Source organism: Oreochromis niloticus, unplaced genomic scaffold (genome assembly GCF_001858045.2).
Source record: "Oreochromis niloticus isolate F11D_XX unplaced genomic scaffold, O_niloticus_UMD_NMBU tig00007826_pilon, whole genome shotgun sequence".
NCBI lineage: Eukaryota > Metazoa > Chordata > Actinopteri > Cichliformes > Cichlidae > Oreochromis > Oreochromis niloticus.
The window spans coordinates 1-21,077 of NW_020328788.1; the positions used below are offsets into that span (position 1 = coordinate 1).

The 21,077-nt window shown below is 43.6% G+C and overlaps 2 long non-coding RNA genes across 6 annotated transcripts; one reads left to right on the top strand and one right to left on the bottom strand.

The window, feature by feature from the left end:
- Nucleotides 1-134: 134 nt before the first annotated feature.
- Nucleotides 135-1,181, top strand: LOC109198577 (uncharacterized). Of its 4 annotated transcripts, none has more exons than XR_003218389.1 (4): nucleotides 135-173; nucleotides 575-748; nucleotides 837-913; nucleotides 1,160-1,181. It is a non-coding gene; the product is annotated as an uncharacterized LOC109198577 (long non-coding RNA). The 4 variants fall into 4 exon arrangements; XR_002059323.2 differs by having other exon boundaries at nucleotides 165-195; XR_003218390.1 differs by lacking the exon at nucleotides 135-173 and adding an exon at nucleotides 446-472.
- A 1,444-nt stretch (nucleotides 1,182-2,625) lies between these two features.
- LOC112845547 (uncharacterized) lies at nucleotides 2,626-3,465 on the bottom strand. 2 transcript variants are annotated; one of them, XR_003218392.1, is made up of 2 exons: nucleotides 3,178-3,465; nucleotides 2,626-2,766 (listed from the first exon to the last, which is right to left on the bottom strand). It is a non-coding gene; the product is annotated as an uncharacterized LOC112845547 (long non-coding RNA). The 2 variants fall into 2 exon arrangements; XR_003218391.1 differs by having other exon boundaries at nucleotides 2,626-2,832.
- Nucleotides 3,466-21,077: the final 17,612 nt, after the last annotated feature.

Sequence of the window (21,077 nt, forward strand, 5' to 3'; positions counted from 1 at the left end):
GTTAACTACCCAATGCTACTCTTGCTACGTGTAAAGTATATATGTTTAAGACGTGTTGACATGAGTAGTACAGAAATAATGCTAATGGTCTTGTATCTTTATTCAGTGTCCAAAAACACAGGTTGACAGGGGAGTCGGTGTGAGAGCCCTGTGCTACAGGTCAATGAGGAAGAGTGAGCACCACACAGACTAAGTGTAGGCAGGAAGCTGTGTAAAGTTGTTAATCCCTGTTCAGTGGGTTCAGTTCATTTAAGCATAGTTAAGTTCATTCCTGAAGGCCCATCAACTTGAATGTTTTCCTTGTCCCCCTGCTTTATCACACCTAATTTGACTAGTCAGATGTGTTTGGGTGATCAGAAACAAATTTACACCAAGTTAATACTGCAAATATACACAATCTAAGTTATTACAGTTATCAAGGATGGTTAAATTGTTTTAATAGGAGAGAAGGAAACACTAAGCATTCAGGAGGGTAAGCCTGTAGGGGTCAGTAACCATAACACTGAACTATGTTCCTGTTTGGCTCTTCCATGAAGATGATGTTACATTTTTAATTTTAGTTCTTTCTTCTTAGATTAAGCTTCTGGATTCATCGCCAGTGCTCCTGTGTGGCAGGTGCTGTTATGTGCAATCACACAGTGGCACTGCTCTTCCAAACAGCACACTACTCACAACTCAGAGTGCCGGTTGTCCCCCTGTGCATAGCTGCACCGAATCTGAACAGCAATGGCACAAGCCACGGACAGTGGTAATTTAAATAAGGTTAAAGTTTTTGAATTAGACCATGTTTACATATGAACAGCAACACCATCCATAGTAAATGTGTCTTCTGTTAGGGTGTGAAGCCAGGACCTATCAACTCTATGATCTTCACTAAGCCGGTACCAAATAGGATGGCCCAGACTGGAGTACGGTAATTAGATTTGTAAATTTGGTTTCCTGTTACAAATGCATGTTGCTATTTGTTCATACATGCATGTGTCAGAATAGGTATTAATTTACATACAACATTACACTTTCTGAAGACGGCTAACTCAGTCATGTACATATATACATCCCAGTCTCTAACTTATGCACCACTGTTTCACACTTTTAGTTTAGTTGTTGTTCAGTATAATAACCTTCTTCCTTACATTATTGTCATTGATGTTTTCTTTAGGAGTGGATTCTACAGAGGCGTGGGTCCATTACCAGATCCCTGACCTGACAAGCCCCTTGTGGAAAGTGCCTTTGGGCTGGTGCAGGAGGGCAGTGTTCTGTCATGTCAGCAGCCGGTTTTGACAACCCGGTACATCACACTACACCGTGATGCACCACCAACACCGCACTTGCCTCTGGAGGGGTATGACATCAAGGAAACCCTGCTCGCTCAGACAGCCTGTGATATTTTCTCAAACCGCTGCGCTGAACAAGTTTCCAAAGAACATGCTGTGTGACACAATAAATATCCTTTAACCTGTTAACCTGTGGCTTCTGGAAGAAACTCGGGTGAGTCAGTCACTGCAAACACATTTGTATCATCAAGTGTTTGTCAAATGAAAATGATATGTTTTTCTACACTTAGGATAATTTTCTATGTTGCAGTGCAGTAAAGTGCATGTTTCTTCTGTGTTCAATCATACATGTTCTAATTGTTATAAACAGAAAAATCTTTTTCTTACTTAACTGCTTGATTCTTAACTTGTTTAACTGAAACATGATGAAATGTCATAGTATTATTTTTTTTAAATGTCCTTGGCAGTGCATGTGTCCGCATTGTAACTTACTAATAAAAAGTCCTGTGTGTACTTTGGTGTGTTTTATGTTATTTTATTGCAAATAAATAATAGTCATTTGATTTTACAGTTACACACAATCTTATATCTCTGGCATGGCATGGCAAGGCAATATCGGTACATGCAATTTGAAACCTGACATTCCAGAGCAAAGCATGAAGCACACAGCACGTGGTCAACGTGACTCATATGGAGACTGACAACATTACAAGGAATAAAGGAAAATTGAGGACTTAGCCACAGAAAAGACTTTTTCCTTTTTTGTTACAATAACTCGAAAAGGTCAACTATGATTTTTAAATTAATATCATAGGTGTGAGTTTAGAGTTCAGATTTTTTCTGCACATTCTTTCTTTTTGTATTTAATTATGATGGTAAATACATTTGCAACATATCTGCCTGCACTTGCACTTGCTCTTAAAGTAGGAACAGTTCACCTTTCCAGCTGTATTTTAATACTGATGAGTTTACTTTAATTGTTAGCCTATTGGTCAAAATGTATTGTTCTTCTGATTCATGTGTAATGCTTTTCTCAAATAATACATCCACATTTCAGCACGTAAGCAGCTGTTTGTCTCAGTATTACCTGATAACATACTGAGGCCTGCTGATCACGAAGTATGTGGGAAATAAAAGCATGTTAGGAAGAGACTAGGGCCATTTTCAGTTCGCGCCTGCTTTCTCTCCAACGCCTTGGCTCAAAGAATGTGCTGATGCTGAAGTTGACCTCGACCTTGTGAGCCAATTTTTGTTTCATGTCCCACTTCACATGCTGCAGATGCTCCTGCAGCTCAGTCTTCTCATTGTTTGCAGGGATAACCATTTCATTTGAGGAAGAGGAGCAGGAATGTAGTCCAAAGACAAATGGATGTGGAGAGGAACACTGGGACTTTCTCTCTTTCTATCTCTGTTTTTTTCAGTTGCTAGTTTCCCCTCAAGAGGAATGAGCTCATGTTTGTGGGCTCTGTTGCCACATGTTGTGGTTCACTTTCTAGAATAAGGATGAGTTAGTTCTGGTCAGACCACAGAGAAGCAGCCAGAAAGAAAACGTGCTTCCCTGTCAAGAACAAACACAAAACATTTGCATGACTTAGTGTAATTACTTGAGTACAGAGATTAGACTTAAAGTAGGATCATAATAATTTGTGATTTTTAAAAAAAATTATTGTCAAAGGGAACTTATTATGCTCATTTCCCTTTTTTAAAACAATTCCTGCATTTTACCAGAGCGGTTTTGCATGATTCACAGTTTTAAAAAATCCTTAGCTTTTTGGCTGAGATGAGCATTTAGAGACATTCCATTCACCTGAAGTAATTTACAGCCAATAGTATAGCAAAACTGCCTGAACGAGGCATGACGGAGACACACTTTCGTGTTTTTTATGCAAAATTCTGACCCTACCTTCTGAATGTTGCTCATATTGTTTTTCCAGTCTTCTAATTTCCAATTTTGGTGAGCCTGTGCTGTCTTAGTTGACAGGAGTGGGACCTGATGTAGTCTTCTGCTGTTGTAGACCATCTGCTACAGGATTCAATGTGTTATTCAGAGATGTCTTTCTACACACCTTGGTTGATATGAGTGGTTATTTGAGTTATTTCTGCTTTCCTATTATCTTGAAGCAGTCTCGCCATTCTCCTCTGACATCAACAAGGCATTTTTACTCAAAGGACTGCTGCTCACTGCATATGTTCCTCTTTTAATCCCCAGAGATGGTTGTGTGGGAAAATCCTAGCAGATCAACAGTTTCTGAAATACTCAGACCAGCCTGTCTTACACCAACAAATATGCAAAGTTTAAAGTTACCTAACTCACTTTTCTTCCCCAAAAAAGTATGTGGATCCTTTAATATAACTGGAAGAATTTCTATCCTGCTTGTTCAGAATCATTATTGCTTAGGAAAAGAAATGCACAGAGAATACTTTTGCTAAATGTAGTCTTTTCGGTGAGGTTAGGATAGCACTTCAAGTGCAGCATCATCCTGGATTTAGGTGTCAAGACTGATATGCATCTTTCTCTCCCTGTGGCTTTTTACATCTGGAATCAAACAGAATTGCAACTCATGAAAGAATTGTTTCCATACAAACATGCAGACTGCCTTCCAGTTTAACTCCACTCCTCAGCTTGTATAAAACCCTTTATAGTTCACTCTGTCTCCCTGCCCCAAAAAGCCACAGTACAACCAGAGATTATATATGCCAAGTAATGAGATGAAGAATAGGGACGATGGCATGTGGAGTTGATGCTGAGGAGAATTTACAACATCTGCCTTCTTTGTTGTGGCAAATGCATGAGTTGGACCAATGTTTTGGTTAATTTCATGTCTGAACCAGACATGAAGAACCCTCGTTTCTTGTTATGAAACTGAGTGCTCTTATGGGATGAACAAGAAAATAATCTCATATATTGTAATTCAGAAAAAAAAAATGAGAAAAATATATATAAAAAAAAAGCCAAAAGAAAACACCGGTCATATCTTTAGAAAGCAACATTATGCCACAGACTGTCACTGTTGTGAGTCCATCCATTAGTTTGCAAAAACTTGTTATGAAGCCTCAAGCTGTGCACTTTTGCCGTGACAGTCTAGACATGTTGAATCTGGGATGTGACAAGTGAGTGTGGATTTCACTGTTTAATTGAGGCACACGCTCAAAGGCTTGCAAGTTGTCAGTTACACAAAGGAGAACATAATTTATACAATGAAAGTCACATTGTATTAAATAAGACTTGAAACTAGTGACTCTGGCCACGAATTCATCAGGAAAGTGTTTCCTGAGGTTGTGGATCAAAGTCTTTGTTTTCCAGACTTCCATAGAAGAAGAATTATTTTCGAAACCAAATGAGTTCCCTCCTCACGGCCATCAGGAATACTGAAAGCTGAATTACTGGCTTCACTTTCCAAACGCCAAAGCTACATTCATGTTTTATATGCAGTCTATGGTTCTGGCATTTATTGTTACTGTGACTGTGAAGCGTCCTTGTGTTAACGGCACAAACTGCTGACAACAATCCATGAACGCTCCAACCTCCTGAAAGAATTCACTGTCAAAGTCTTGTGTTCATCTATGGTAGGTCAGCTACACAGTATTACACAGGTGGTTCTAATGTTAAAATCTTTCTCCTGAGATACAAAGTTTTGAATTATCATGTGCCATGATAACTTACAGATCTCACTGTGCCATATTATCCCAGTAGAGCACTTTGATCAACGACTACAGGCTTGCTTGTCGTTCCTAGAGCCTCTAAAAGTAGAATGCGAGGCAGAGCCTTCAAGTCTCAGGTTCCTTTGTAGAACCATTTACACTTTGGATTCAGGAGACAGACGTCCCCTGTATTTTTAAGGTTAGCCTTAAAGTGTTCCTTTTTGAAACATCACTTAGTTATGCATCTTACATCAGTCTGTTGGAGGCCTTCCCATGATGGACACAGCATTTCTTCTCCACGTGTCTATGTGCCACTGCTGAACGTCATTAACAATGCCCTCTCTCTCCTGTAGTCTGTGTTTTGTTGATCGTTCTTCCTCTTTTATGTTTTTCTTTAACCTAAGAGCTTGGTTCTGCTGAATGGTTCTTCCTATTAAATGGGAGTGATTTTTGGACTTCTCTCTGGTATTGTATGGCCTAGCTGATGATATAAAGCACTTTGAGGTGGTGTTATGCATTGGCTCTGTAACTGAACTAGCTAATTATTCTGTATGTAAAAAATAAAAAAAATATAAGAGAACCAATTATTTATCTTGTATTTTTAAAGGTTTTTTTTTTTCAGAATCATTTACAAAATGACTGCATCCATACTCAATAGTTTTTCGGGTACAAAATGTTAGTTTTCATCCTTTGATTAAACTCATTGGCACAATGGGGGTGTGATATCACACCAGAGAGAAATGTGAACAGGCAAAGGTCTCCCCATGATTTTCCAGCCTATTCATGGACTAAAATTGACTAAAATTATTATTTTAGTTTAATCAGATCTCTCCATTGTGAACTAAAATGGCTCAAAAATGATCAATATATTAAAAACATTTGCTCTCTCTGGAAAAAAACCCTCACTCACTATCAGAAAACATCTGATCTTGTGGTTAGAGACAAAAAAATATACTTGAAACATCAGTACAATAGTCTACATGTGTGTAAAAGTAGTCCCTCTTGCATACCTTCACGCTTTGATGTATCAAATAAAAAGTTAAAGTCTTACTTTCCTGCAGGATAACTGAAACCATGTTGACACGACTTCACAGCCTTTATTCAGACTGCCGGCCACGGGGGGATTTTTCATCCAATCATTTTTACATCCGTTTCACATGTGGAAACAATCATACACGTGATTACAGCTAGAAGCTGTCAGTCAAAACACCTATGTGCTGTACACCTCCACATGCCTCAGCTGTGTGATCTCTGTGACACACACACACACACACACATGTCCAACTTAACTTCCTCCCTCTCTTTCTTTTCACCTGCTGACGTGCAGCGATTTCCTGCTTCCAATTCCCCTCCACAAATCTGCAGAAATAATTATTGATATTATTTTAGGATGAGCAGGGATGTTTTTCTTTTTTTGTGAGACATTAAAAGGGAGAAGAGCTGTTAGAAAGTCTTTTCAGAGTGATTGGATCAATCTTTTCAACCTGCAAAATCAAACTTTTCTGATTTGTTGTTTAGAGATGCTAATTCCCCACTGGTGTATTTTTTGATCACATGAATGCTACTCCCGCTAACAACTGACTGTGACCGTGGAGTGCTGGAGGGAGGAACTATCCCAGTATAATTTCCAGAAGCAAAGATGCCACCAAAGACGATTGTGTTAACCCTTTAAAGCCGGTCGGAGCGGGCACGCTCTGTGTGCGTAACTTTTAATCCGTTGCAAATTTGCATTATAATATTTATTTCGATTTTCTGCAGTATATGAAAATTGGTGTATTTCAAAAATAAAACTATGAAGACACTTAAAATAAATTTCCTGTGGTGGGAAACTAGTTTGTGCAACTTTTTTGTATTTACAGTTTTGAGGGATAAGCCTCTTAAATTTCTCTAACTAGAAATATATGTTAAAAAAACAAAAACAATTTTCAATTTTTTTGTAGTTTATTGCACTTTTTTGCAATTTATGTACTACTATGCACTAATGCATACATATTATTAAAATTTGGTTATAATGGTTGTATGATGTTATCAACTTGAAATGCTCCCAAAAATGGCCTACAGCATGTAAAAATATAATATAAGCTCTGGCGGACTTGGTTCTATGGTAGGTCTTAAAGGTAATCCAGGTATCCAGGTAAGGAAATCCTATACGTTTGTTCTCTTAATTCAAGACAGAGATGTGGTGTTTAGAAACAATGCATCTCAAATGTTCTGATACTCCTGATGCATACGGGATCCCTACAGGCTTTCGAGAAGGCAGCTGTCCTTCTCTCCTGGATCAGCTGGAGCTTTCTTTAGGTGCCTTCCAGCTTTGACTAAAGTCCAGCTGGAGTAACCACATTTACTCAGGGCATTCTTGATGTGATGTTTTCTGCTTCTTTGGCCGCTGTGTCTGTGGGATGGTGTTCGCTCTCTGTTGTAGCGTCCTGATGACAACCAGTTTATGCTCCATTGGATGATGAGAGTCAAACCTTAAATACTGATCCGTATGCGTAGGTTTACGGTACACATCAGCTTTTAGATGTCCCCCATTACTGATGGAATGTCACAATCTAAGAAGGCTAACCTGCTACTTCAGACAGTCTATCACCCTCTTCCTGTACCATTTCCTGGGTCCTAGGGCTCATAAGTATTTTCGTCACTGAGCAGTGTCAAAGTGTTCTCATGATGGTCTTGCTGGTTTAGCAAAACTGTGCACCTACCTTGTCTGCCTGAAGGACGATAATGTTGTTGTCATTACTAAGTGATGTGAGTGCCTTCCTCTCCTCCATGCTGATGTTGGATGCTGGGGGCTTTGCTTTGCTGAGACGGCCGAAACGTCCGTCCGTAGTTGCTCTGCTTCCACGTCTGCAATGTTGTTCTTTCAAATGCTCTTTCTGCATCCTTCTCTCTTCTGGCCGCTGAGGACACTCTTTGTATTTGCTGTGGTTTCGACGTACAACAAGTAATTCAAACTTCCTTTGTTGCGGTTTTTAGACTTCTTGTGCTGTGCTAGACGAGCCTTCTCGGTGAATTCAAACACCTTTTAAAGTATTGTCATCTAGAAGCATTATAAGTCTCTGTTGGATCCACTCCTCTTCAGTTTTAACACGTCGATGGTAAACTTGTTTGCCTCACCCGTTCATTAAGCAGCTTTTAGCAGACTTTAGGAGTAATCCTGTCTTGTCGGCATCTGAGGCTGAATCTCAGGTGGTTCCTGTAATCAGCCATCTTGCATGCTGTTTATCATACTGACGTACTGATCTACTTACCTGGATGATTGAGCATGCATCAAGATGTTATACTTAGAAAGTGTTAGTACATTTGTGAACGCTACTCTTCAGTAGCGCTGGATGCTAAAGAAGCAGTTGCCATCTTTCTGATGGTAAATGGCCTGCATTTGTATAGCGCTTTACTCAGTCCCTAAGGACCCCAAAGCGCTTTACACTACATTCAGTCATTCACCCATTCACACCTGGCAATGGCAAGCTACATTGTAGCCACAGCTGCCCTGGGGCGCACTGACAGAGGCGAGGCTGCCGGACACTGGCGCCACCGGGCCCTCTGACCACCACCAGTGAAGGTGAACCACATGAAGTCACCTGTTTAAACAAATCTACATTTATTATTTCAGCAGTACATGTGCAGCATTTTAGTGGCACATATAAACAGTACACAAAGTAAAAGCTCTGTGAGTTTTCAGGTGAAATCCTTTTTTAATTCCTAAGCTCTTCTATCTGTTATGAGCTGCACAGTGTTATAAAGATACACAGAACACAGCCAAGACACAACATACCTGCATCTGTGATTTTCTAGCTTTTTGAACCAAAGAAAAAGCAATGCATAACAGAACAATCAGATCCTTCACTATATGGGGTTAAGTGTTTTTTAAATTTATTTTGTCACCAATCTGCAGCTCTTTTTATTTAGAAATGTCCAAAGAAATTAAGTCTGCTGAAAAATACAGAGAATATGATCTGTAAAATCAACATGCTTTTTTTTCAGTTCAGTCTTACATTCACTGATTTTAAAAAAATTGCAATTTTTGTCCCTTTACTTCTTGTTTGTTAAGTTGGAAATGAAATGGCACAAAATCCAATTGAATTTGAGCTGGAAAGAAAAGCTGAAGAAACTGCCACTTGGATGCTATGAAGATATACTGTAACTTTAATTAAAAACATGTTAAAATTACAAATAAAAAAACATGTATAAATACTGTAGTATACTACAAACTGCCCTTTATTTTCTAAAAAACTAATGCCAGTACAAAATGATTTACTTAAAAAAATTCAACCTTCTTTTGCTTGTTTTTATGGTTAACTTAACATATCGGTTTTTAAAAGGAGATGACAAACAAACAGAGAGAAAAAAGTATGGAAGGAGTCAAGGGTGTATCTTTGGCTGTTGTTTTATAAAGAAAGTAATAACTCTGGAGCAAAGTGCTGAATCTGACGCCTCTAGAAGATAAATGAGAGACATCAGGCCCAGCTCAGAGGCCTGGCCGCCACACAGTCGTACGGAAAGCTACAGATGTTGCTGTGCACAAAAGAGTGCGCAGCTGTGTATTTACTTTCATTTATGGACCTGTGAATGGGATGGAAATTATACAACTAAAATTCTGATTGGTTCCATTAATCTGTGGATAAATATATAACTAGAAATGTAACCATTTGCATTTCAAATTTCTAACACTCTAATCGGTTTATTAACTTACTATGTCAAATTTGATTGGATCCTGTTTTAACTGCAAATTATTGTTGCTATAGGCATTTCCCACTTTGGCAACTTTCTTTAGCAAATTTATTTAATATATTTGTGAAATGTGAAGGATTACATAAGGTGGAGTCAGAAAAACAGCTCAGCGAGGCCATTTTTCATGCGTGATGAGGGTGTTGAGGAGGTTCAGTGTCATGGTGAGCTGCAGCATTTCACATTTCATTTGCTTTATCGCTTCCTGTGCTCCGAAAGAATTTCCACATATCCTTCTGCCTGATGTCTAAGAAGAATTTGAATGAGAATGAAATAATCTGCTGTAAAATTCAGCCAGGAGTTTACTCTTCAACGCACAACTATTTATGGAGATTTCTACAACAAAAAATATCTCCATTATATGATATCGATGCAGGCAGTGTTGTGTGGGAGTGGCTTAGGGCTGCAATCACAGACTGGATTCAGTGACATAGCCTGAAAAAGTGAACAGTCTCAACCTGCATTCTTTTTAATGGCCAGCAGGGGGTGAAAATATAAGTCTACAAGCCTATTTGCAGATCTTTAACCTCAGTGAACACTTTTACCAGATTCACGGCTTCAGAGTATTTTTTTTAATATAGTACAATCTTTATTTCTAAATTGTAGTTTCATTGAGGATAAAATAGTAAAGCAGGGCCTGCCTTTGGATGTGGTTCTTTCTTCAGCATTGGTTCTCAGACAGATTCTCGCATGCTTTTCATGACTAGTTTCAAAAACACAAAACAGTAATGCCACTGGCCACAATGCTCACTTTTATATACATCCAATGGTCTACTTTCCAGATTAAATTTATACAAATTTAGATTTTATGCAGAGTAAATAGAAAGTCAATGATGCAAAGTGATGCAAATACAATATTTCAAATATTTTAAGAACAGGTAAAAAAAAAAAAAAACAACCCATCATGCTTGGCAGTAAAACCTGTGTGCAGTACAAACTTACTGCTGCTTGTACAGACTGCAGCTGAAAGATTTACCTTTGCTTTAATGTAGAAAACAACAACAAAAGAAGATGTCAGTTATTGGTAGTAACTGTATTTGTGAAGATACAAAAGGCAAACTTTGGTCTGAACACTGTATTGTTGAAACATTTATTGGCATTAGTGATTTATCTAATGATTATTTGTTGTTGTTTCTTCTATAAAATATTAAAAAATACAAATCCAGTCACACAGAAAGTTTAAGAAGATAATGTGAAGAGTTTTGTTAATGTACTGATTAGCTGACAAACTATTTGACCTCTAATTGTTATATATCATTAAATAGAATGAGCAACAATACAGATGTTTAATCGTTGTTGCATATATTAAAGTGATTATGAAAAAAGCCAGCAGCCAGAGTTTTCATTGCCTTTCACTATTGTGCAGACACGATGGAGGTATGTAATGTAATGCAGATGTCACATGTGATGATTTAATGTGATCAGCTAGCCAAAGAACACTGATACTGTATGCAGATGTAATCGATGACAGAAGGTATTATGTGGTGCATTCACAAGATTATGAGAAACTGACCTCTGACCTTGATCTTGAAGTCAAAGTAACTGTGATTTGAATTTGTGGAAAAATTTTAGTAGACACACCCACAGCATCAAGTTCGACACCATACATCACTCATTCACAAGTTATCACATTCACAATCTCGGCACTCAAGTTTGTGAATGTGATAACTTGTGAATGTGATGATACACACAGCATCAGTTTGAAAATTAAAGTAACTTAAAAGTGTGCATGACAAAGGATGACGTGTGCCGTTCCTTTCTGGTACAATGACAGGTTTGAGTGGCAGGAAGGATGAAGACTCCAGTTTGTAATTTCCTTGTTTCCACCCACTCATTGCCAAATCTTTATTTTCTCCTGCTTTCATCCATGTCATTAAAATTGTCATCTTTAATTTCTTGGTGTTTAAATGTTGTTTTATCTCATTTGTTCACCTTTTCTTATTTTCTGCCTTGTCCAATCCCTGTGTTCTCATGTTATTCTCTTTGTTAATTGTTTCGTTTGGGTCTTTTTAAATGTTGCTTTGTTTTGTTATAATTTTTTCCACATGCATCTAGTTCTTGTTTCCTCTTCGTATTCTCATGTTTTGAGATTTTCTTGTTGTATTTTGTTTTTTGTTTCATGCTGTTCTTTGTGCATTTTTTCCTCATTGTGTTTCCCTCACAGAACCAAAACTGATTTCTAAAGAAATACAATTTAAGTATCAGCTTGAACACGAGCCTTTCATCATTTTAAGAAAACTTAACCTGTTAGATTGACCTTGAGGTCCTTTGAGATTACTGAAATTTAAAATCACCTGAGATTGTTAATAGATAAACACAGTATCAGTTCCTACATCACCTCATTCACAAACTGTTTGTCTATGCCACCATTATCAGCCTTTAGGACTGAGGGTAAAAACTTGTTGGTTCTATTAAATTTAGTATGAGCAGCTTTCATATTTAACATTCATAAGTTGAGTTTGTATTATATCACAATAATGAGTAGGGCATAATGTTTATAAACAATGTGTCCTGTTTCATTTACATTTCACTCTTTGACACTTTATATGGATTAACATGGAAAACAAATGGAAAGGTATATTGTTTTATTTCATGTTATTTATTTAAAAATGAAGCAAGATAACATGCAGAGGTCTTCCTCCAGCGAGCTCTAACTCACGGCGAAAAAGTTAAGTCCACTGGTGATGAAAGCGTCATGAAATCTGGAGGGAACGTCCAGGTTTCCACGCCGCCTGTGATGGATACTTACAAGCGGGTGAGATGGATATCAGAGTGCAGGAGCCCAGGAACAGATCCAAGACCTGAACACAAGGAGAGTGGAAAGAAAGCGTTGTGAAATCTGGAGGAAACCTCCAGGTTTCCACGCCAGCTGTGATGGATGCTTACAGCGGGTGAGATGGATATCAGTGTGCAGGAGCCCAGGAACAGATCCAAGACCTGAACACAAGGAGATTGGAAGAAAGCGTTGTGAAATCTGGAGGGAACGTCCAGGTTTCCACGCCACCTGTGATGGATACTTACAAGCGGGTGAGATGGATATCAGAGTGCAGGAGCCCAGGAACAGATCCAAGACCTGAAACACAAGGAGAGTGGAAAGAAAGCGTTGTGAAATCTGGAGGAAACCTCCAGGTTTCCACGCCAGCTGTGATGGATGCTTACAAGCGGGTGAGATGGATATCAGTGTGCAGGAGCCAGGAACAGATCCAAGACCTGAACACAAGGAGATTGGAAAGAAAGCGTTGTGAAACCCGATGTCAATAGCAATGCCAAAATAGATTCCCTGCTGTGATGTCAATATCAATACAGACTTGACTTCTGCTGTGATGTCAAATCAAACAGATCATGATTCTGCTGTGATTCAACAATTAATTCCAGACTCGACTCTCTACTGTGATGTCAAATATCAATGCCAGACCGCGTCTCTACTGTGATGTCAATATCATGCCAGACTTGTCTCTCTGCTGTGATGTCAAATATCAATAGCAGACTCGCGTCTCTGCTATGATGTCAAATATCAATGCCAGAATCGCCTCTCTGCTGTGATGTCAAATATCAATGCCAGAATCATGATTCTGCTGTGATTTCAAATAGCAATTCTAGACTCGTCTCTCTGCTGTGATGTCACAATTAATTCTAGACTCGGGTCTCTGCTGTGATGTCACATACCATGCAGAGTAGATTCTCTGCTGTGATGTCAAATATCATGCCAGACTCGCGTCTCTGCTGTGATGTCAAATACCTCACACGGGGTGTGTCTGACGTGAAGTATGAGTGATCGCCGAACACAGGCGTGTCTCTGACGTGACTTATCAGCAATCGCCGCTCGGGCATGTCTGTGACGTGACGTATTAGCGATCGCCAATGTAAGGGCGTGACTGTGAGATAACTTATCAGCAATTGCCGCTCGCCGGGCGTGTTTGTCATGTGACGTATGAGCAATTGCCAATAATTGGGGGTGTCTGTGACATAACTTATCAGCAATCGCCACTCGCCGGGCGTGTCTGTGACGTGACGTATTAGCGATCACCAATGTCAGGGCGTGACTGTTTTGTGACTTATCAGCAATTGCGGCTCGCCCGGCGTGTCTATGACGTGACGTATAGCGATCGCCACTGTCAGGGCGTGACTGTTTGTGACTTATCAGCAATCGCCACTCGCAGGCATGTTTGTATGTGACGTATGAGCAATCGCCAATAGTTGGGCGTGTCTGTGACATAACTTATCAGCAATCGCCACTCACACGGGGTGTGTCTGACGTAAAGTATGAGTGATCGCCAATCCAGGGCGTGTCTCTGACGTGACTTATAAGCAATCGCGCTCGCCGGCGTGTCTGTGATGTGACTATTAGAGATCGCCAACGTCAGGGCGTGACTGTGATGTGACTTATCAGCAATCGCCACTCACACGGGGTGTGTCTGACGTGAAGCATGAGCTATCGCCGAGCACAGGGCGTGTCTTGCTGTGATGTCAAATATCAATGCCAGACTCGCGTCTCCGCTGTGATGTAAATAGCTCACACGGGGTGTGTCTGACGTGAAGTATGAGTGATTGCCGATCACAGGCGTGTCTCTGACGTGATGTCAATATCAATACCAGACTTGTCTCTCTGCTGTGATGTCAAATATCAAACCAGAATCATGATTCTGCTGTGATTTCAAATAGCAATGCAAGAGTAGATTCCTGCTGTGATGTCACACATCAATTCGAGGTTCGTGTCTCTGCTGTGAGGTCAAATATAAAAACCAAACTCGCGTCTCTGCTGTGATGTCAAATATCAATGCCAGACTCGCATCTCTGCTGTGATGTCAAATAGCTCACACGGGGTGTGTCTGACGTGAAGTATGAGTGATCGCCGATCATAGGCGTGTCTCTGATGTGACTTATCAGCAGTCACCGCTCGCCGGCGTGTCTGTGATGTGACTTATTAGAGATCGCCAATGTCAGGGCGTGACTGTGATGTGACTTATCAGCAATCGCCACTCGCAGGACGTGCTTGTTATGTGACGTACGAGCAATCGCCAGTAGTTGGGCGTGTCTGTGACATAACTTATCAGCAATCGCCACTCACACGGGGTGTGTCTGACGTGAACTATGAGCTATCGCCAGCACAGGGCGTGTCTGTGACGTGACTTATTAGAGATCGCCAATGTCAGGGCGTGACTTGATGTGATTATCAGCAATCGCCGCCACACGGGATGTGTCTGACGTGAAGTATGAGCTATCGCGGCACAGGGCGTGTCTCTGACGTGATGTCAATATCAATACAGACTTGTCTCTCTGCTTGATGTCAAATATTAATACCAGACTCGTCACTCTGCTGTGATGTCAAATATCAATGCCAGACTCGCGTCTCTGCTGTGATGTCAAATATCAAACCAGAATCATGATTCTGCTGTGATTTCAAATGGCAATTCCAGGCTCGTCTGTCTGCTGTGATGTCACATATCATGCAAGAGTAGATTCCTGCTGTGATGTCACACATCAATTCCAGGTTCGTGTCTCTGCTGTGATGTCAAATATCAACACCAGATTCGACTCTCTGCTGTGATGTCAAATATCAATGCCAGATTCGCTCTACTGCCATTTCAAATATCAATACAGATTGCTCTCACTGCTGTGATATCACATATCAATAACAAACTCGCGTCTCTGCTGTGATGTCAAAATCAATGCCAGACTCGCGTCTCTTCTGTGAATTCTAATATCAATGCCAGACATGTCTCTCTGCTGTGATGTCAAATATCAATGCCAGACTTGCGTCTCTGCTGTGATGTCAATAGCTCACACGGGGTGTGTCTGACTGAAGTATGAGTGATCGCGATCATAGGGCGTGTCTGTCACGTGACGTATTAGCTGTCACCATGTCAGGCGTGACTTTTTGTGACTTATCAGCAATCGCTGCTCGCCGGACGTGTCTGTAACGTGACGTATTAACGATCGCCAATGTCAAGGCATGACTTTTTGTGACTTATCAGCAATCGCCGCTCGCCGGGCATGTCTGTGACGTGACTTATTAGAGATCGCCAATGTCAGGGCGTGACTTTTTGTGACTTATCAGCAATCGCCGTCGCCGGGCATGTCTGTGACGTGACTTATTAGAGATCGCCAATGTCAGGGCGTGACTGTGCTGTGACTTATCCGTAATCGCCACTCGCAGGCGTGTTTGTTATGTGACGTATGAGCAATCACCAATATTCTGGCTTGTCTGTGACATACTTATCAGGAATCGCCCCTTACACGGGGTGTGTCTGACGTGAAGTATGAGTGATCGCCGATCGCAGGGCGTGTCTCTGACGTGACTTATCAGCAATCGCGCTCACACGGGGTGTGTCTGACGTGAAGTATGAGCTATCTGTCTCTGACAGACCTGTTGAGTGCTCAGGGCTCCGCCCCTCATACTACACGGCCGACCAGCTCCTCCTAACTCATTCTCGCTTTCTTCCGTGAGAACTACTTTGAGCTCCCTCAGCGCATCCAGGCTAACTTGATTAGCTGCTTAACAGTTCTCAGGCGTCCGTGTAGGAGTACGTCGCCAAACGCAGTTTTTCCAGTTCCAGTTTGGATCGTGCTGAGTAAGTCCTTCGAAGAAGTGTACTTAGAGTTGCACTGTGGAACAGCAACCGCGTCAGGCGAGCTGTCCAGCGGTTCCTGGTTTTAGTTAGCGAGGTAGCCGACGTTGTGTAACTCGGGCTAACGCGTTACGGCGAGCTGTTTGTTCAGTGTCCGGCTAGCATTAACTTGTTAGCAGGCCACGAACAACATTAGCGTCTCACTAGCATTAGCTTGTTAGTCGACCTAGGGCTCAGTTAGCATTAAGTTGCTAACGATATTGGCTAGAGGAGTGCAGCTAACGTGTCACGACGAGCTGACTCCCGCGGTGACTAGCTCGATTTAACACCCGCCGCTAGTCTAGCTACTTACGGGCTGACGTGTTGAGACAAGCCTGGTGTAGCCTAGTCTCACCAACTTTCCGCTAACCATGTCGACGGCTCTACTCCCGCCAAAAGGTCGGAGCCGAAGGCCAAAGAGGCTGCATCCCGCCCGTGCCCCGATCATGCGGTGCACCATCTCGGGCAGGGCCTCATCCAATGTGCATCGTCTGTATGGGTGCAAGCATGCTCAGGCTTCACTGGCGGACCCTCAGGGATGCCCACACTGTGCGTTGATGCCAGAGAAAGTCCTGAAAAGGAGACTGAGAGTAGCAGTAACGAACAGTCAGGACCCTGCCTGTCGGCCGCTACTGGTACGAGCGATATCCATCATCCGCGAGCCTCCACAGCTGGGCGGACATGATGGAAGAAGAGTCCCTGCTCATGCCCATCGTTCGAGGACCTCCTCGATCAAAACGTGGGCGGGCCGGGTGGCGAGGACGCGGAGGGCGATGCCGATCCGACCTCCTCGAATGGAGGACATGGATGAAACAGGAGGATGACTCCACCTTTCCTCCCCAGCAGTCCAGGCACGAGTGGGGCTGAAGCAGTGGAGCTTCAGTGCGTATCACTTCACCCTAACGCAGGGCATCTCAGCGTCTTCTAGTGTTTCTTTGCCCACAAGATAGATCGCCTCACGGCGTCTATCTATCAAAGGATGTACAAATATGTGCACAGTCAGTATGCTCGTTAATGCAGTCACACAGCTATCAGCATATCAGCGAAATTCTGGAAGACTGGGCCGTGAGCTTGACTCGGGTTCCCGAACCAGCCCTCTGGGATGAAATCTGCGTGGTTATGATCTCATTCTTCGCTCCTCCGGGAGCAGTCCAAGGGTGTGGCCGCGTTATGGGCCTTGCAGTCTCGGGTGAGAGAGCTTGTGGCTAAACCTGTCAGGCCTAGGTGATGCTCAGAGGGCTGAGGTAATGGATGCAGCCTATGACCCAACCAGGTGCCAAGAGCTGGCTTTGCCGCAACAGTAGCAGCTGTGAGAGGGAGACAGAGTGGGGTCAGAATGCAGAGAGGAGCAGGAGGCCAGCAGGGTGCCCACCAGGCAAGGTAGAGAACCAAAGACCTTGGGGCAAGCATTCCTTTGCAGCGGCTGCTGCAAAGAACAAGCCGTCACACCCGGAGAGGGGAAAAAGAAGCGGTCAGCCTAGCACACTGCAACTTCTGTGTCACCCCTCTCTTCTCCCCAAGAGAAGGAAGTGTTAGAAGGGGTAACCAATCACTCCAGGTTCAGGGTCTCCAGAAGTTTTCCAGTTCACAGGACCCCTCTCGTCTCCTCTCCAGTTCAGGGAAGACAGACTTGTGGACAAATGGCGCAGTGTCATCAGCATCCTAAGAACTCTGTCTGTGTCACCAAGCACTGCCAGAGTCCCAGACACTTCACTGTGGTTTGGGGTAACAAAAGAAATAAAACGTGCATTTCTGCAGCCAGGCAGTTTGCCAAGGGCAGAATGTCCCCCAGTTTCAAAATAAAACAAAAGAAATCACTGCATTTGTCTTGTTCCCAGCGGGGGAGCTCACGCTCTTCCCGAGGGGAGAGCCCCAACTCCTTCGGGAGACAGGGGTGACGTCACGCTACTGCGTCTTCAGAGGCCCGCTCACAGCGCGGCTGGAGCGGTGGCGCGCATGCGCAGTTCATCCCTGGGTCTTGTCAACCATTTCCAGGGTTACAGACTACAGTTTGCGGTAAAACCACCGAGATTCGGCGGAGTGCTGGCTTCGGTGGCCAGTGGCGACTCAGCGAATGTGCTGAAAGAGGAAATATTCTCCCTGTTACACAAAAAGGCGATCAGAGCGGTTCCGAGCGAAGAAGCTCAGCAGGGCTTTTACTCCGCTATTTCCTCATCCCGAAAAAGGACGGAACGTCGCTCCGTCCTATTCTGGATCTGCGTGTGTTAAACAAGCATTTGAGAAAGTACACGTTCAGAATGCTCACACACAAGACGCTTTGTCGCTCAATTCACACAGGCGATTGGTTTGTTACAATCGACCTATCAGACGCATATTTTCACATCGCCATTTATCCTCCACACAGGAAATCTCAGGTTCGCTTATCAGAGAGTAGCATACGAGTTTCAAACTATCCATTCGGGCTATCCTTAGCCCCAAGGGTGTTCAGCAAATGTGTGGAAGCAGCGCTGTCTCCGTTAAGGAACAGCGGCATCAGAATATTCTCTTGCATAGACGATTATCTAATATGCTCATGATCGCGCGAGCAGGCGATCAAAGACTCCGAGGTGGTAGTGAATCACCTCACGGAGCTTGGGTTCACAATCAACCTGGAAAAGAGCCACTTGGAACCCGCACAGTTTATAGAGTATCTGGGGCTCAGAATAGACTCCATCTCTTATCGTATGGCACTTTCAGAGCGGAGGATCGCATCCTTCACTCACTGTCTTTCCCGTTTTCAGCTGGGGAAAGTCGTGCGGTTCCGACTCTGTCTCCGCCTCCTCGGCCTCATGGCCTCGGTGATATCGGTGGTACATTTGGGCTGCTTATGATGAGAGATTTTCAGTGGTGGGTCGCTTCTCTGCAGCTGTGCCCTCGCCGACATCTCAGTCATGGTGTAAAAATAACGCAGCCGTGTATCGCGGCTCTCCGGCCTTGGAGGAGCCCGACAGCTCTCGCTGCGGGGGTACCTCCCGGGGCAGTGTCTTCCAGGTGACGCTGACCACAGATGCATCCCTGTCAGGCTGGGGTGCAACTATGATGGGCAGAGCAGTGAATGCGTTTGGTCACAGAGACTCGCTCTGAATCACATAAATGTGCTGGAGCTCCGCGGTGCTCTAGCCTTACGGCATTTCTGCCATATATCCGGGGACAACATGTTTTAGTGAAAACAGACAACTCCACTGTAGTTGCTTATATCAACCGCCAGGGCGGCACCCGTTCCCGGCAGCTACACAGGTTAGCCAGGGAAATAATTGTGTGGAGCAGCACTCGGCTCCTCTCCCTTCGGCCAACTCACGTGCCAGGAATTCTGAACAGGGGGCGGACTCCTGTCCAGAGGAAATCCACTGTTTGGAGAATGGAGGCTTCACCCACAGGTGGTGGAGCAGATTTGGCAGAGATACGGCCGGCTGCCGTAGATCTCTTCGCCTCACGAGAAAACACACAGTGCCCTCTGTTTTTCTCCCTATCAGACGCAGATGCGCCACTGGGCGTGGATGCGCTGGCCATCCATGGCCAAAAAACTGCTGTATGCTTTCCCCCCTCAGCCTGATCTCCCAACACTGATCAGAGTGAGGATCAGGGGCTGTCACTGATCTTAATAGCTCCACGGTGGCCATCCAAACACTGGATAGCAGAAATCATCCAGCTTCTGGTGGACGAGCCATGGCCATCCCATCCACAGGGACCTTCTGTCTCAGGCGCGTGGGGAGATATACCATCCCCATCCAGAACAGGTTGCTCTCTGGCCTGGCCGTGAGAGGTGGAATTTGAGGCAGCAGGCATGCCTCTGAAGGTTATTGAAACCATTCAGAATGCCAGAGCCTCCTCCACTCGTTCCATTTACAGCAGTAATGGTGTGTTTTGGGGAAGTGCCATGAAAAGCAGATTATCCCTTTTCAGTGTTCAGTGGTGAGCTGTTGTGTTTCTTCAGGACTTGCTGGACAAAAGGAGAGCTTTTTCCACCATAAAGGTCTATTTAGCAGCTATTTCAGCCTGCCACGTGGTTTCGGTGATAAACCTGCTGGTCAGCACCACCTCGTATGTCGCTTCATGAGAGGGGCGCGTCGAACGCTCCCAGTTTCTAGACCACTGGTCCATTTATGGGATCTGTCAGTCGTTTTGGACGCCTCTCCCACCACCCCTTTGAGCCCATTGGGGCAGTGGGGTTGAAGTTTCTCTCTCTTAAACACTCTGCTGTTGGCTCTAACCACAGCCAAGCGAGTTAGTGAATTACAGGCTCTGTCTATTCACCCCTCTTGTCTACAGCTGGCCCCAGGACTGACTAAAGCACGCCTGAGGCCTAACCCTGCCTTTGTCCCTAAAGTGTTGGAACGTCATACAGGTGCTCTACAGTAGAGCTCCTGGCTTTTCACCCCTACATTCTCTTCAGAGACGGAGCAGATGAACACTTTGTGCCTGTGCAGGCGTTGGGGACTTATCTTGACAGAACAGCTGGATTCAGGAAGTCGGATCAGCTGTTTGTTTCCTGGCCTCCCCTCACAAGGGCAGGCCCTTATTACGCCAGAGGCTAGCTCATTGGTAGAGGCCATAGCTCTGGTTATAGCTGTAAGGGCTCGCAGGCCCCCCCGGGACTTCGAGCTCACTCCACTAGGGTGTGGCCACATCCTGGGCTTTGTTCAGAGGTGTATCAGTCCAGGATATTTGTGCGGCAGCAAGCTGGGCTACGCCGCACACGTTTGTCCGGTTTTATCGGCTGGATGTTGCACAGTCCCTGGCTCAGGCAGTGCTGGATTCTGGTGCCTCAGGTTCGACCTGAGATCCTGGAGTAGTACTGGAGTGTGGCTTCGGGAGCTGGCACAAT